We start from the raw sequence: 13,094 nt of genomic DNA on the forward strand, positions 1-13,094 counted from the left end.
CTGAAGTTTGCCAATGAATACCTGCATGATTCTGTGAGTGATTGGATGAAGGTGCTGTGGTCAGATGAGACAAAAATTGAGGTCTTTGGCATTAACTCAACTCGTCGTGTTTGGAGGAAGAGAAATGCTGCCTATGACCCAAAGAACACCATGCCCACTGTCAAGCATGGAGGTGGAAACACTATGTTTTGAGGGTGTTTCTCTGCTAAGATCACAGGACTACGTCACCACATCAATGGGAGAATGGATGGAGCCATGTACCATAAGATCCTGAATGACAACCTCCTTCCCTCAGCCAGGACATTAAAAATGGGTCATGGCTGGGTCTACCAGCAAGACAATGACCCAAAACATACAGTCAAGGCAACAAAGGAGTGACTAAAAAAGAAGCACATTAAGGTCATGGAGTGGCATAGACTGTCTCCAGACCTTAATCCCATAGAAAACTTATGGAGGGAGTTGAAGCTCCAAGTTGCCAAACGACAGCCTCAAAACCTTAATGATTTAGAGATGATCTGCAAAGAATTCTTCCTGACATGTGCGCAAACCTCATCAACTACAAAAAAGTCTGACTGCTGTGCTTGCCAACAAGGGTTTTGCAACCAAGTATTAAGTCTTGTTTGCCAGACGGATGAAATACTTATTTCTCACTGCAAAATGCATTTAAATTTATATAATTTATACAATGTATTATTGTGGATTTTATTTTTTATATTCTATCTCTCAATGTTAAAATTAACCTACCCTTAAAATTATAGACTGTTCATGTCTTTGTCAGTGGGCAAACTTACAAAATCAGCAAGGGATCAGATACTTATTTCCCCCACTGTAACCTTGAAGGATCTGCAAAGTTCACAATCAGAGACTGGAGCAACTGTCCATACAACCACAATAAGCAGTATACTCCATAGTGGTGGCCTTTATGGAAGTGTGGGAAGAAAAAGGCCTTTATTTGCACACAAAAAGATTGTGAGGCTCGTTTTGAGTTTGCCAAAAGACATATACAAGACTTCTCAAATGTATGGAAGAAGGTTCTCCGGTCAGGTCAGTAAAGAGTCCAAAATGGAACTTTTTGGCCACCAAGGTTAACGCAATATATGGCGCCAAACCAACACATCTCATCACCCCAAGAACATCGTCCTCACAGTGAAACATGGTGGTGGTTGCAGGAGGCTGTGAGGATTTTTTTGGCAGCAAGGACAGGGAAAATGGTCCTAGTTGAAGGGAAGATGGATGGTGCAAAATATAGGGATATTCTTGAGCAAAACTTGTTTCAGTCACTCAGTCATTTTGAGACTGGGACAGAGGTTTACCTTCTAACAAGACAATGACTTAAAGTATACCGCTAAAGCAACACTCAAGCGGTTTAAGGGAAATGTGTAAACAGTTTGGATTGGCCTAGTCAAAGCCCAGACCTCAAAACAATTTATAATCTGTGGTCAGACTTGAAGATTGCTGTTCATCAGAGGCAACCATCTAACTTGAAGGAGCTGGAGCAGTTTTGCTTTGAGGAATAAGCAAGATATGGAAAGCTCATGGAGACTTTTCAAAAGTTACTTGCAGCTGTAATTGCAGCAAAGGCGGCTCTATAAAATGCTGACATTAAGGGGATGAATAGTTATGATCACTGAAGTTTCAGTTATTTTTCCTATTTGTTTTCTTGATAATAAAAAGAAAACCAAATGTTCACAGTTACAGGCATGTTTTTTACATGAACTGATGCAAAACCTAAAAAAAAAAATCTGTGAAATTCCAGGGTGCGAGGGGGTGAAGACTTTTGCAAGCCACTGTATGCCATCTTTGTATGCCAAAGATGTGAGCTCACATCTTTCCTGGAAGATGATTGCTAATTTATTTAGCCATCATCTACCTCTAGCAGCCACATGTGAAGCTGAACTTCACCTGCGCCTGATAACCTGTTAAATGCTGCTATTAATCTCTGGCAGCAGCACTGAACATGCACCAGAAAGGGGGTGCGTCATTCCATCGGCCCAACGGCATGCTCATGATGTAATTGCGAGGCACAAATGGGTTTCTGTGACAGCCAGGGGTCTGCTGAAGACCCCCCATGCCTGTCAATGCTATACTCATATGAAAGCCAATGTTTACCTGGAGTTCATAGGAGATTATGATTTCAGGTATACATAGCAGTGCTGCTAATGCATTGCTATGTATAGCACAAACGATCAGACCACCACAGCTTCAACTCCCCTAAGGAGACTAACAAGTACAGTAATAAGTGATAAAAAAATACAAAAGTTCAAATCACCCCCTCTTTTGCCCTATTAAAAATAAAACAGTAAAAAAAATCAAAAATACACATATTTGGTAATGCATCATTCAGAAAAGTCCAATCTAGCACAATATTAAATAAATTAATCCGATTGGTCAATGGAATGAGAACAAAAATTGAAACATCAGAATTACTTTTAGTGGCCCCTGCAATATTGCAATAAAATACATTAAGAGGCTATCAAAACATTGTATCTACCGCAAAACGGTATGAGTAAAAATGTCAGCTCTGAACATACAAAATAAGTCCTCGTACAGCACCGTATTGTGAAAATTGAAAATGTTAGAGGTCTCGTAAATTGCAATTTTTTTTTTTAATTTTGAGTTTTTATCATTAATTAAAAAAAATCTATACATGAAACAGAAAAGACTAAAACACACTGGGGCTCACAAGTAGGTGATGGGCCGAAGCAGCTGGTGGCTGGACAAACTCTATGCACATTCTGGCAGAGTGAGCACAAAAGCAAAATTTATAAAGTAAGGAGATATTGCACTACAGCTGAGCCGCTCGAGCCTGCCGCCATCTTCCATTCCCATAGATGCATTGCTAAATTACCCAGAATACTTAGCGGTCTCGAAAGACCGCTAAGTCATCTGGGTAATTTTGCAATACATCCTGGGAATGGAAGATGGCGGCAGCCGTGCGCGTATCGCCGGAGCTTCAGTGGATCCCGCCGGAGGGTGAGTATATAACTATTTTTTATTTTAATTATTTTTTTAACAGGGATATGGTGCCCACACTGCTGTATACTATGTGGGCTGTGTTCGATACCGCGTGGCTGCTATATTCTACATAGGCAGTGTTATATACTATGTGAGCTGTGTGATAAACTCTGTGGGCTGTGCTATATATTATGTGGCCACTGTTATATACTACGTGGCTGGGCAATTTACTACGTGGCTCTGTGCTGCATACTACGTGGCTCTGTGCTGTATACTACGTAGCTGGCCAATATACTACGTGACTGGGCAATATATTACGTGACTGGGCAATATACTACATGGCTCTGTGCTGTATACTGCGTAGCTGGGCAATATACTACATGTCTGTGCTATATACTACGTGGCTCTGTGCTGTATACTACGTCGCTGTGCAATATACTACATCGCTGGCCAATCTACTACGTGGCTGGGCAATATACTACGTTGCTGGGCAATATACTATGTGTTTGTGCTGTATACTACGTTGCTGTGCAATATACTACGTGACTGGGCAATATACTACGTGGCTGGGCAATATACTACGTGACTGGGCAATATACTACGTGGCTGGGCAATATACTACATAGCTGGGCAATATACTACATGGCTGGGCAATATACTTCATGGCTGGGCAATATACTACATGGCTGGGCAATATACTATGTCGCTGTGCAATATACTACATCGCTGGCCAATCTACTACGTGGCTGGGCAGTATACTACGTGACTGGGCAATATACCACGTCGCTGGGCAATATACTATGTGTTTGTGCTGTATACTACGTCGCTGTGCAATATACTACGTGACTGGGCAATATACTACGTGGCTAAGCAATATACTACGTGACTGGGCAATATACTACATAGCTGTGCAATATACTACGTGACTGGGCAATATACTACGTGGCTAAGCAATATACTACGTGGCTAAGCAATATACTACATAGCTGGGCAATATACTACGTGGCTGGGCAATATACTTGCCCACCAGAACTCAGTGACAGGTGCGCGAGAGGACAAAAAAAACTGATGCGTTTCAAAGGACACCATCCTTCTTCATCAGGGATTTTCATACAGGACATATACCTGACATCCATGGGTGTAGTGCGGTATCTCCTTACTTTATTAAAATCTATACTTGTTTGGTATTTAAAATATAAAAAATGAACATATACCCTGTTATAATTAAGTAAAATGCAATAGTGCATAAATAACATAGGGTACTTAAACACTTTTTTATCAAAAAAGCGTAAAAGCCATACCACCAGCGCCAAGGTGTACCCAGCCGGGACAGATAGTGTTTACTGTGTACCTTATGTTGTTTATATGCATTATTGATTTTTTACTTATAGTAGGGTATATGTCCTGTTTGTTTCTATCTTAGGTCTTGGCTGTTTAATGGCCAGTGTGAACATGTTCCTACACATTGCATATATATCAACTCCAGTTCATTTCTTTTGTTTTTTTTTGCTTTATGTTTGGTAAATGCGTAATCGTACTGAACTGGAGAATCATAATCATATTGCCAGCTCACATTTATTGCATAGTGAACATGGTAAATAAAAAAGAAAAAAGTTTGGAATTGCACTTTTTTCTGGCTTTCCATTGTATCACTGGAATCATTGTATGACAAAATTAATGGTCTTTTTCAAAAGTACAATTGACCCTGCAAAAAACAAGGCCTTATACAGTTATGTGGTTGGAAAAATGAAAAAAGTTATGGCTCTAAAAAACAAAAATGAAAAAGCGGAAAATAGCCCGGTCATGAAGCAGCCGGGAAAATAGTTTCTGATATCACAAAATTCTCGTGCTCTTCCAGTCTTTTTGTGATTTATATATAAATCCAAAATTAGCTACAGTAAAGACCTTTATTATGGCTAAAATGAGATACGGTGCATTAGTTTTGGACTTTGGGTGTAGAGTGCCTGAGGAGGAAGTAATGGTGTGTTTTCTAAAATGAAAAATCTTCAATAAAAATATGCTATTAAAAAACATGAAATGGCAAGAGAGGTAAAAAAATGTTCTGCAGGTGTACAGATCAGATAATAGCAATATTTCCCTGTTATTCTAGCACTGCCTTCACACTTGCCTTGAATACAGTTGAATTGCAGTTAATACAATTGCAGTTGAATTGCAGTTAATACAAGAGAAGATAGTATTCTGCTACAGATGGATCTGGATAAGTTGGAAACTTGGGCTGAAAGGTGGCATATGAGGTTTAACAATGATAAATGTAAGGTTATACACATGGGAAGAAGGAATCAATATCACCATTACACACTGAACAGGAAACCACTGGGTAAATCTGACAGGGAGAAGGACTTGGGGATCCTAGTTAATGATAAACTTACCTGGAGCAGCCAGTGCCAGGCAGCAGCTGCCAAGGCAAACAGGATCATGGGGTGCATTAAAAGAGGTCTGGATACACATGATGAGAGCATTATACTGCCTCTGTACAAATCCCTAGTTAGACCGCACATGGAGTACTGTGTCCAGTTTTGGGCACCAGTGCTCAGGAAGGATATAATGGAACTAGAGAGAGTACAAAGGAGGGCAACAAAATTAATAAAGGGGATGGGAGAACTACAATACCCAGATAGATTAGCGAAATTAGGATTATTTAGTCTAGAAAAAAGACGACTGAGGATCGATCTAATAACCATGTATAAGTATATAAGGGGACAATACAAATATCTCGCTGAGGATCTGTTTATACCAAGGAAGGTGACGGGCACAAGTGGGCATTCTTTGCGTCTGGAGGAGAGAAGGTTTTTCCACCAACATAGAAGAGGATTCTTTACTGTTAGGGCAGTGAGAATCTGGAATTGCTTGCCTGAGGAGGTGGTGATGGTGAACTCAGTCGAGGGGTTCAAGAGAGGCCTGGATGTCTTCCTGGAGCAGAACAATATTGTATCATACAATTATTAGGTTCTGTAGAAGGACGTAGATCTGGGGATTTATTATGATGGAATATAGGCTGAACTGGATGGACAAATGTCTTTTTTCGGCCTTACTAACTATGTTACTATGTTACTATGTAATACAGCCAAGCTTTTCATTCAATCAGGACAATGAAAAATTGGATGTTCAATAAACATGGTTCATTAAGATAATGGATGTCAAGTGCACAGATCTCGTATGACACAATTGTGCAAGATTCTTTCTTAATCAAACATATGATCATTTAACCCCTTAACGATCGCCAATACACCTTTTAATGGCGGTATTGAAGGGTACTTAAACCATAGCACCATTAGTTAACGGCGCTGTGGAAAAAGTGTATAGCACCCCCCATAGTCGCATTTTCTCCGGTATCTTGGCTGCAGCGGGTAGTCGAGACCCCAGAGAACAAGATTCGGGTCAGTTTTTATCGACCTCGGTTTTGCGATTGCTGGCATTAACCATTTACCGGCGACCGCAAAAAAAAAGTCCGATGTGCCATTTAATTTCTCTCTCCTCTGATGTGATCGCTCATCAGAGGAGAGAGAACGAGGGTCCCCAATCCACCTGGTACCTCCCCGTTCTCCTTGGCCTTCCTGCTCCCCCATGGGCACCGCCATCTTTTCCCGGAAAAGTAGTGCGCCCGACGAGATCTGCCTGCCGGTACCCAGCAGATCTCAGGGTCTTGGCTGCCGGGGGTAGCCGAGACCCCAGAGAACATAATTGAGGTCGGTTTTTACGATGGCCGCCAATAACCATGTAGCAGCATCCGCAGAAAAAAAGTCAGATGTGCCACTTAATTTTTCTCTCCTCTGATGTGATTGCACATCAGAGGAGAGAGAAATAGGGTCCCCGATCCCCCTCCATACTTACCAGTGTCTCCCGGTGCTCCTCGACCCTCTTGCTTCCTCCAGTGGGCACCACCATCTGGATTAGGGAAAAAAAATGGCGAGCGTATGCACAGTACGCCTGCCGAGATCTGCCAGCCGACATCCGGCAACAATAGGAAGATTTTTCCTATTGGTTCCTATTTGGTCACTGTGATAAACCCTATCACAGTGATCAAAATAAAAAAAAATAGTAAATAAACCCTCCCTTTAATAATAAAAAAAGAAAATATAATTATTTCCATTTTCCCATTAGGGTTAGAGTTGGGCTAAAGTTAGGGTTAGCATTAGGTTTTGGGCAAAAATTAGGGTTAGGGTTGGGTCTAAAATTAGGGTTACCGTTAGGGTGGTCCTACTAAGTGATTGAAAGTTATCTCTGCAAGCACAGTCATATGGAAAATAATGTTTAAAGATTGCCATGTACTTTAATTTGCATGTAATATTTTTTTTTGCACTATGCAAACAATGAAGGTAGGAGTTGTGAAACCATATTCACAGTTATCAAAAGTCCAACATAATCGCACAAACCAGAACTGAAATACTGGGGGGTTTGAAAATGTCACTTAAAGTATATGTTTGAGAAATTTCCCAAACAATAGGATAGGAGCAATAATGCTACGTGGTTGTTTTTTAGCGGTCAGCAAGATAATTTTCATGCATGATAATGCACCGTCTCATGCTGCAAAAAACACATCTGCATCTATGGCTGCTATGGGCATAAAAGAGGACAAACTTATGGTGTGGCCACCATCTTCCCCTGACCTCAACCCCATTGAGAACCTCTGGAGCATCATCAAAAGGAGTGTCTATGATGGCAGGAGGCAGTTCACAACTAAGCAACAACTCTGGGAGGGTATTCTGTCCACATGCAAAACAATTGAAGCAGAAATCTTCCAAAAACTGACAAATTCAATGGACGAGAGAGTTCAGAAGCTTATTTTGAACAAGGGGTCCTATGTGCAAATGTAACATCACCTAGAATAAAGTTTTCACTTGAAAACTGTTTGATTTCATTTTGTAATAAGCTGATGATGCTTATAACTTCACAATTGACCATTTTTTTTGTTTTTTGTTCAAAATTAAATCAAATTAGGTTGAAAACTCTGCTGTGCATAATAATTTGGAACATGCATTTTGAGTATTTTTTTTTTTTTAAAGATACTGTTTTCATAGGCAGTTTGTTCCAAAACAATGCAATTATACTAGAATAGTAGATGACTGGAAAATAACAATGGCTGCAATTCAGATAGGTAATTTAGAGAAAATATGAGGAAATATTATTTGCATAATAATTTGGAACACAGTGTAGACCTCATCTTCATCCGTCTCTGCTCACTATCTAACTTCACCACCTCCCCTCTCCCTCTATCCGACCACCATCTGCTCACCTTCTCATCTCTGTCCTCCTCTCCGGTCACCCATGTCCAGCAACATGCGCACCCCTTCAAAAACCTTGCACACCTAGACACCCACACACTCTCTGACTCTATCCTACTACTGGCATCCATATCCTCACTCCATGACACAGACAGTGCCGCTGCTTTCTACAATGCCACTCTCGCATCAGCAATTGACACAGTTGCCCCTCTCGTCCATGGCAGAGTGCGACGTATCAATAGACAACCTTGGCACAATAACACCACTAAAAAGCTCTGGCAAGTGTCCAGGGTTGCAGAGCGGCGTTGGAAGAAAACTCACTCGCAAGATGCCTTCACTGCATTCAAACAGGCAACACTCACTTTTAAACCTGCTCTCACCTCTGCTAAACAGGCCTACTTCATAACCCTCATATCTTCCCTATCCTACAACCCCAAACAGTTATTCAAAACCTTTAACTCCCTCCTCCGCCCCCCACTGCCCCCTCCAACCTCCCTCATCTCTGCTGAGGACTTTGCCACACACTATAAAAATAAGATCGACCAGACAAGGCAAGTCTTCATTGTTTAACCATCACAACCCCTTTGTATACCAGACCAATGCCCAAACCCCATAACCTCCCTATCCAACATCACTGAAGGGGAGCTTAATTGTCTCCTCTCCAAATCACACCTCACCACCTGTGTGCTCGACCCCATCCCATCCCACCTCCTCTCCAACCTCACCACCACACTTATCCCATCCCTAACCCACCTATTCAACCTATCACTAACTTCTGGCACCTTCCCTTCTGCTTTCAAACATGCCACAATCATGCCTATGCTTAAAAAGCCAACCCTTGATCCAACTGCTATGTCCAGCTATCGTCCAATATCGCTGCTCCCATTTGCTTCTAAACTCCTGGAGCAGCACGTCCGCTCTGAACTTTCCTCCCAACTCTCATCTAACTTGCTCTTTGACAATCTACAATCTAGTTTCCGCCCTCATCACTCAACTGAGAAAGCCCTGACCAAAATCACTAACGACCTACTTACCGCCAAAGCTAACGGACAATACTCTGTACTCCTTCTAGACCTGTCCTCTGCTTTCAACACAGTTGACCACTGCCTCCTACTACAGATCCTCTCATCCTTTGGCATCAAAGACCTCGCCCTATCCTGGATCTCCTCGTACCTTTCCAACCGCACATTCAGCATCTCCCACTCCCACACTACCTCCTCATCCTACCCTGTCTCTGTTGGAGTCCCCCAAGGCTTTATTCTAGGACTCCTACTCTTCTCAATCTATACACTTGGCCTGGGACAACTCATAAAGTTCCATGGACTCCAGTAGCACCTCTATGCTGATGACACTCAGATCTACCTCTCTGGCCCAGACGTCACCGCTCCACTGTCCAGAATCCCAGAGTGTCTATCAGCCATATCCTCCTTCTTCTCTTCTCGCTTCCTCAAACTTTCCTCCATCCCATAGATCTTCCTTACCTGACCTATTTATTGCAATCAACGACATCATGCTTTCCCCCGTACCGGAAGTCCACTGCCTCGGAGTAACCTTTGATTCTGCCCTGTCCTTAAAACCGCACATCCAAGCTCTGTCCACCTCCAGTCGCCTCCAGCTCAAAAATATCTCCAGAAGCCGTCCTTTCCTCCACCATTAATCTACTTAAATGCTTGTGCATGCCCTCATCAACTCCCGCCTTGACTACTGCAACATCCTTTTCTGCGGCCACCCTTGCACCTCTCCAGTCCATCCTTAACTCTGCTGCCTGACTAATTCATCTCTCTTCTCGCTACTCCTCTGCTTCCCCCCTCTGAAAATCTCTTTACTGGCAAAAAGATATAATGTTAAAAATCATTAAAAAAAAATCGTGATATTCTCACTAGGGTTGAGCGACTTTTACTTTTTTAAGGTTGAGTCGGGTTTCGCGAAACCCGACTTTCTCAAAAGTCGATTCGAGTGAAATCGGCTGATTATCGCAAAAAGTCAGGGTCGGGGATCGACCGAAACACGAAACCCAATGCTAGTCAATGGGAAATCTCTCTCTCCATATATTTATATTTACTTCGGCGCGATATAGCAGAAAAGCCGGTAATTAGTGTTGAGCGATACCTTCCGATATTTGAAAGTATCGATATCGGATTGTATCGGCCGATATCCGAAAAATATCGGATATCGCCGATACCGATACCTGATACCAATACAAGTCAATGGGACACAAATATCAGAATGTATCCTGGAATGGTTCCCACGGTCTGAAGGAGAGGAAACTCTCCTTCAGGCCCTGGGATCCATATTCATGTAAAAAATAAAGAATAAAAATAAAATATATGGATATAATCACCCCTCTGGCGGACCCTGGACCTTAGCGGTGTAACCGGCAGCATCTGTTCCTAAGAATGAGCGGGTGAAGGACCTTCGATGACGTCGCGGCTTGTGATTGGTTGCGTGACCGCTCATGTGACCGCTCACGCAACCAATCACAAGCCGCGACGTCATCGCAGGTCCTTCACTCGCTCATTCTTAGGAACGGAGACTGCCGGTTGCAGCGGTTACTATCAGGGCGCGTCCGAGGGTAAGTATATTCATATTTTTTATTTTTATTCTTTATTTTACACATAAATATTCATCCCAATCCCGATTCCCGATATCGCAAAAATATCGGAACTCGGGATCGGAATTCCGATACCGCAAATATAGGCCGATACCCAATACTTGCGGTATCGGAATGCTCAACACTACCGGTAATTCAACTGCCGGCTTTTCATTTCTCCTTCCTAAACCCGACATGATATGAGACATGGTTTACATACAGTAAACCATGTCATATTCCCATTTTTTTGCATATTCCACACTACTAATGTTAGTAGTGTGTATGTGCAAAATTTGGGCGCTACCCAAATTAACCTACCCTTAAAATTATAGACTGTTCATTTCTTTGTCAGTGGGCAAACTTACAAAATCAGCAAGGGTTCAAATACTTATTTCCCCCACATTAGATAGATAGATAGATAGATAGATAACACATATACAGATAGATGATAGAACCGCTGTTTAAGAATAGCACATAGTCCCCTAAATTTTAAATATAGAACACCCGTTCTGTATTTGTACCAGTTTTTAGAAGCCAAGAAATGATTTACCTAATATACTTTCAATGAATTTAATAGCAAAAATATGGCTTTAACCCCCTTATCCCTAGGAGATTGTTCCGTTTTCTTATTTCCTTCCCTTTTTGCAAGAGCCATAACTTTTTTTTCCCATCAATATGGTAGTATGATGGGTTGTTTTTTACGAGCTAAGTTATACTTTTGCATGACACCGCTGATTTTTCCATATAGTGTCCAGGAAAATGGAAATAAAAATTTAAAGTGCGGTGAAATTTTAAAAAGTGCAATTCCGCAATTTTTTTTTATTTTTTTTTATTTACCATGTTCACTATATGGTAAAATTGACCTGGCAATTAGAGTTGAGTGAATATTTTAGGAATCGGTTGCCGAATCTGAATTTGTTATATTCGTGCCATATTGGTACCCTATTCGTGCCGAATTTATGTTTGATGATTGGTTCCAAACATATTCGATAATTTCTACTCCCAAAAACAATATTCGCTGACGATCATAATCGGAACCAAATTTTGCAAAATAGTCAGGGACACGGTTGATGACGTAAATATACCTCATTGGTTAGGAAGTGGTTACGTTTGCATTGGTCTCCCCTCGATAGTCAACCATTGTGCTAGTGTATATACTTTTCATTTTCAGGGGCTAAAATCGAACATTTAGACCAATCTCCACACCTGGGAAACTTCCCAAAACAGCTCGGACTGGATAATCAAAAAAATAGCCATGAATGCTAGGAGGTAAGGACATTTTCAAATCTACTGTCTAGAGTACACAGATTACTGACCTGGCTGATGGACCAGAGTCCTGTGAATCAATTCTCTTATCTATTTATCTATCTATCTAGAGCAAAAAATTGGAACAGCACACATATAAAAGAACTATGGGTGCAGGGCCTCTCAGCAAGGAGTCCCTTCGGTGCTAAAGGATATAAATTCAGAAAAAAGAGGCAGCACTCCAGTATCTTCAAAAATACAAAAGGGACTTTCATAACTTGAGAAAGGTTCATCATTGTAGCTGAAACGTTGCCACGCCACCAGGGCTAGTAAAGTCCCTTCTGTATTTTTGAAAATACTGGAGTGCTGCCTCTTTTTTCTGATTTTCTATCGATCGATCGATCGATCGATCTAGCTATCTATCTACTCTATCTACCTCATGTATTGCCAGTTAAATTCTCTATGTTGTGGAGAAGGAAAATAGCTCTGCAGTCTCATTTTTGTGATATCAGTAATTTCCATGGATTCCTCCTATTTTCGAGCCCCAGTTGCGGCACACATAATAATACGAACACTGGATTTTCACTAAGCCTGGAGATTTCCTTCTGGATTCTCTATATATTCTCGAAGGGTTTCTTGAACAGAAGACAAAATAGCTAAACTATTCAAGTAGCATTTTAGTGAAGGAAATATGTACAGTGCGGTAAAATTATGTGAAACTTCTCTTAAATAACTTTTTCCAACACAAATACATGTTATTGCAGGTTTTAGACCTCTCTCCCGCCTGGAGGCGGGAGCAGATCTTCCAGATAATAAGTTTACTTTTAGCTGTGTATTCTGGCATTAAAATATACGAGCAGCACATTGAGAATTAACCTCTTGTGGTGAAGACTGCATAGAGCACCAAGCCAACCTTAATGACTGTCAGCTAATCATGCCTGTCCAAGCCCTTAAACAAAAGCCCAATCACTCAATATTTTAGCTTTTGAGTTCATCAATAACTAGTGTTGAGCATTCCGATACCGCAAGTATCGGGTATCGGCCGATACTTGCGGTATCGG

This window comes from Ranitomeya imitator, chromosome 5 (assembly GCF_032444005.1).
Source record: "Ranitomeya imitator isolate aRanImi1 chromosome 5, aRanImi1.pri, whole genome shotgun sequence".
Taxonomy (NCBI): Eukaryota; Metazoa; Chordata; class Amphibia; order Anura; family Dendrobatidae; genus Ranitomeya; species Ranitomeya imitator.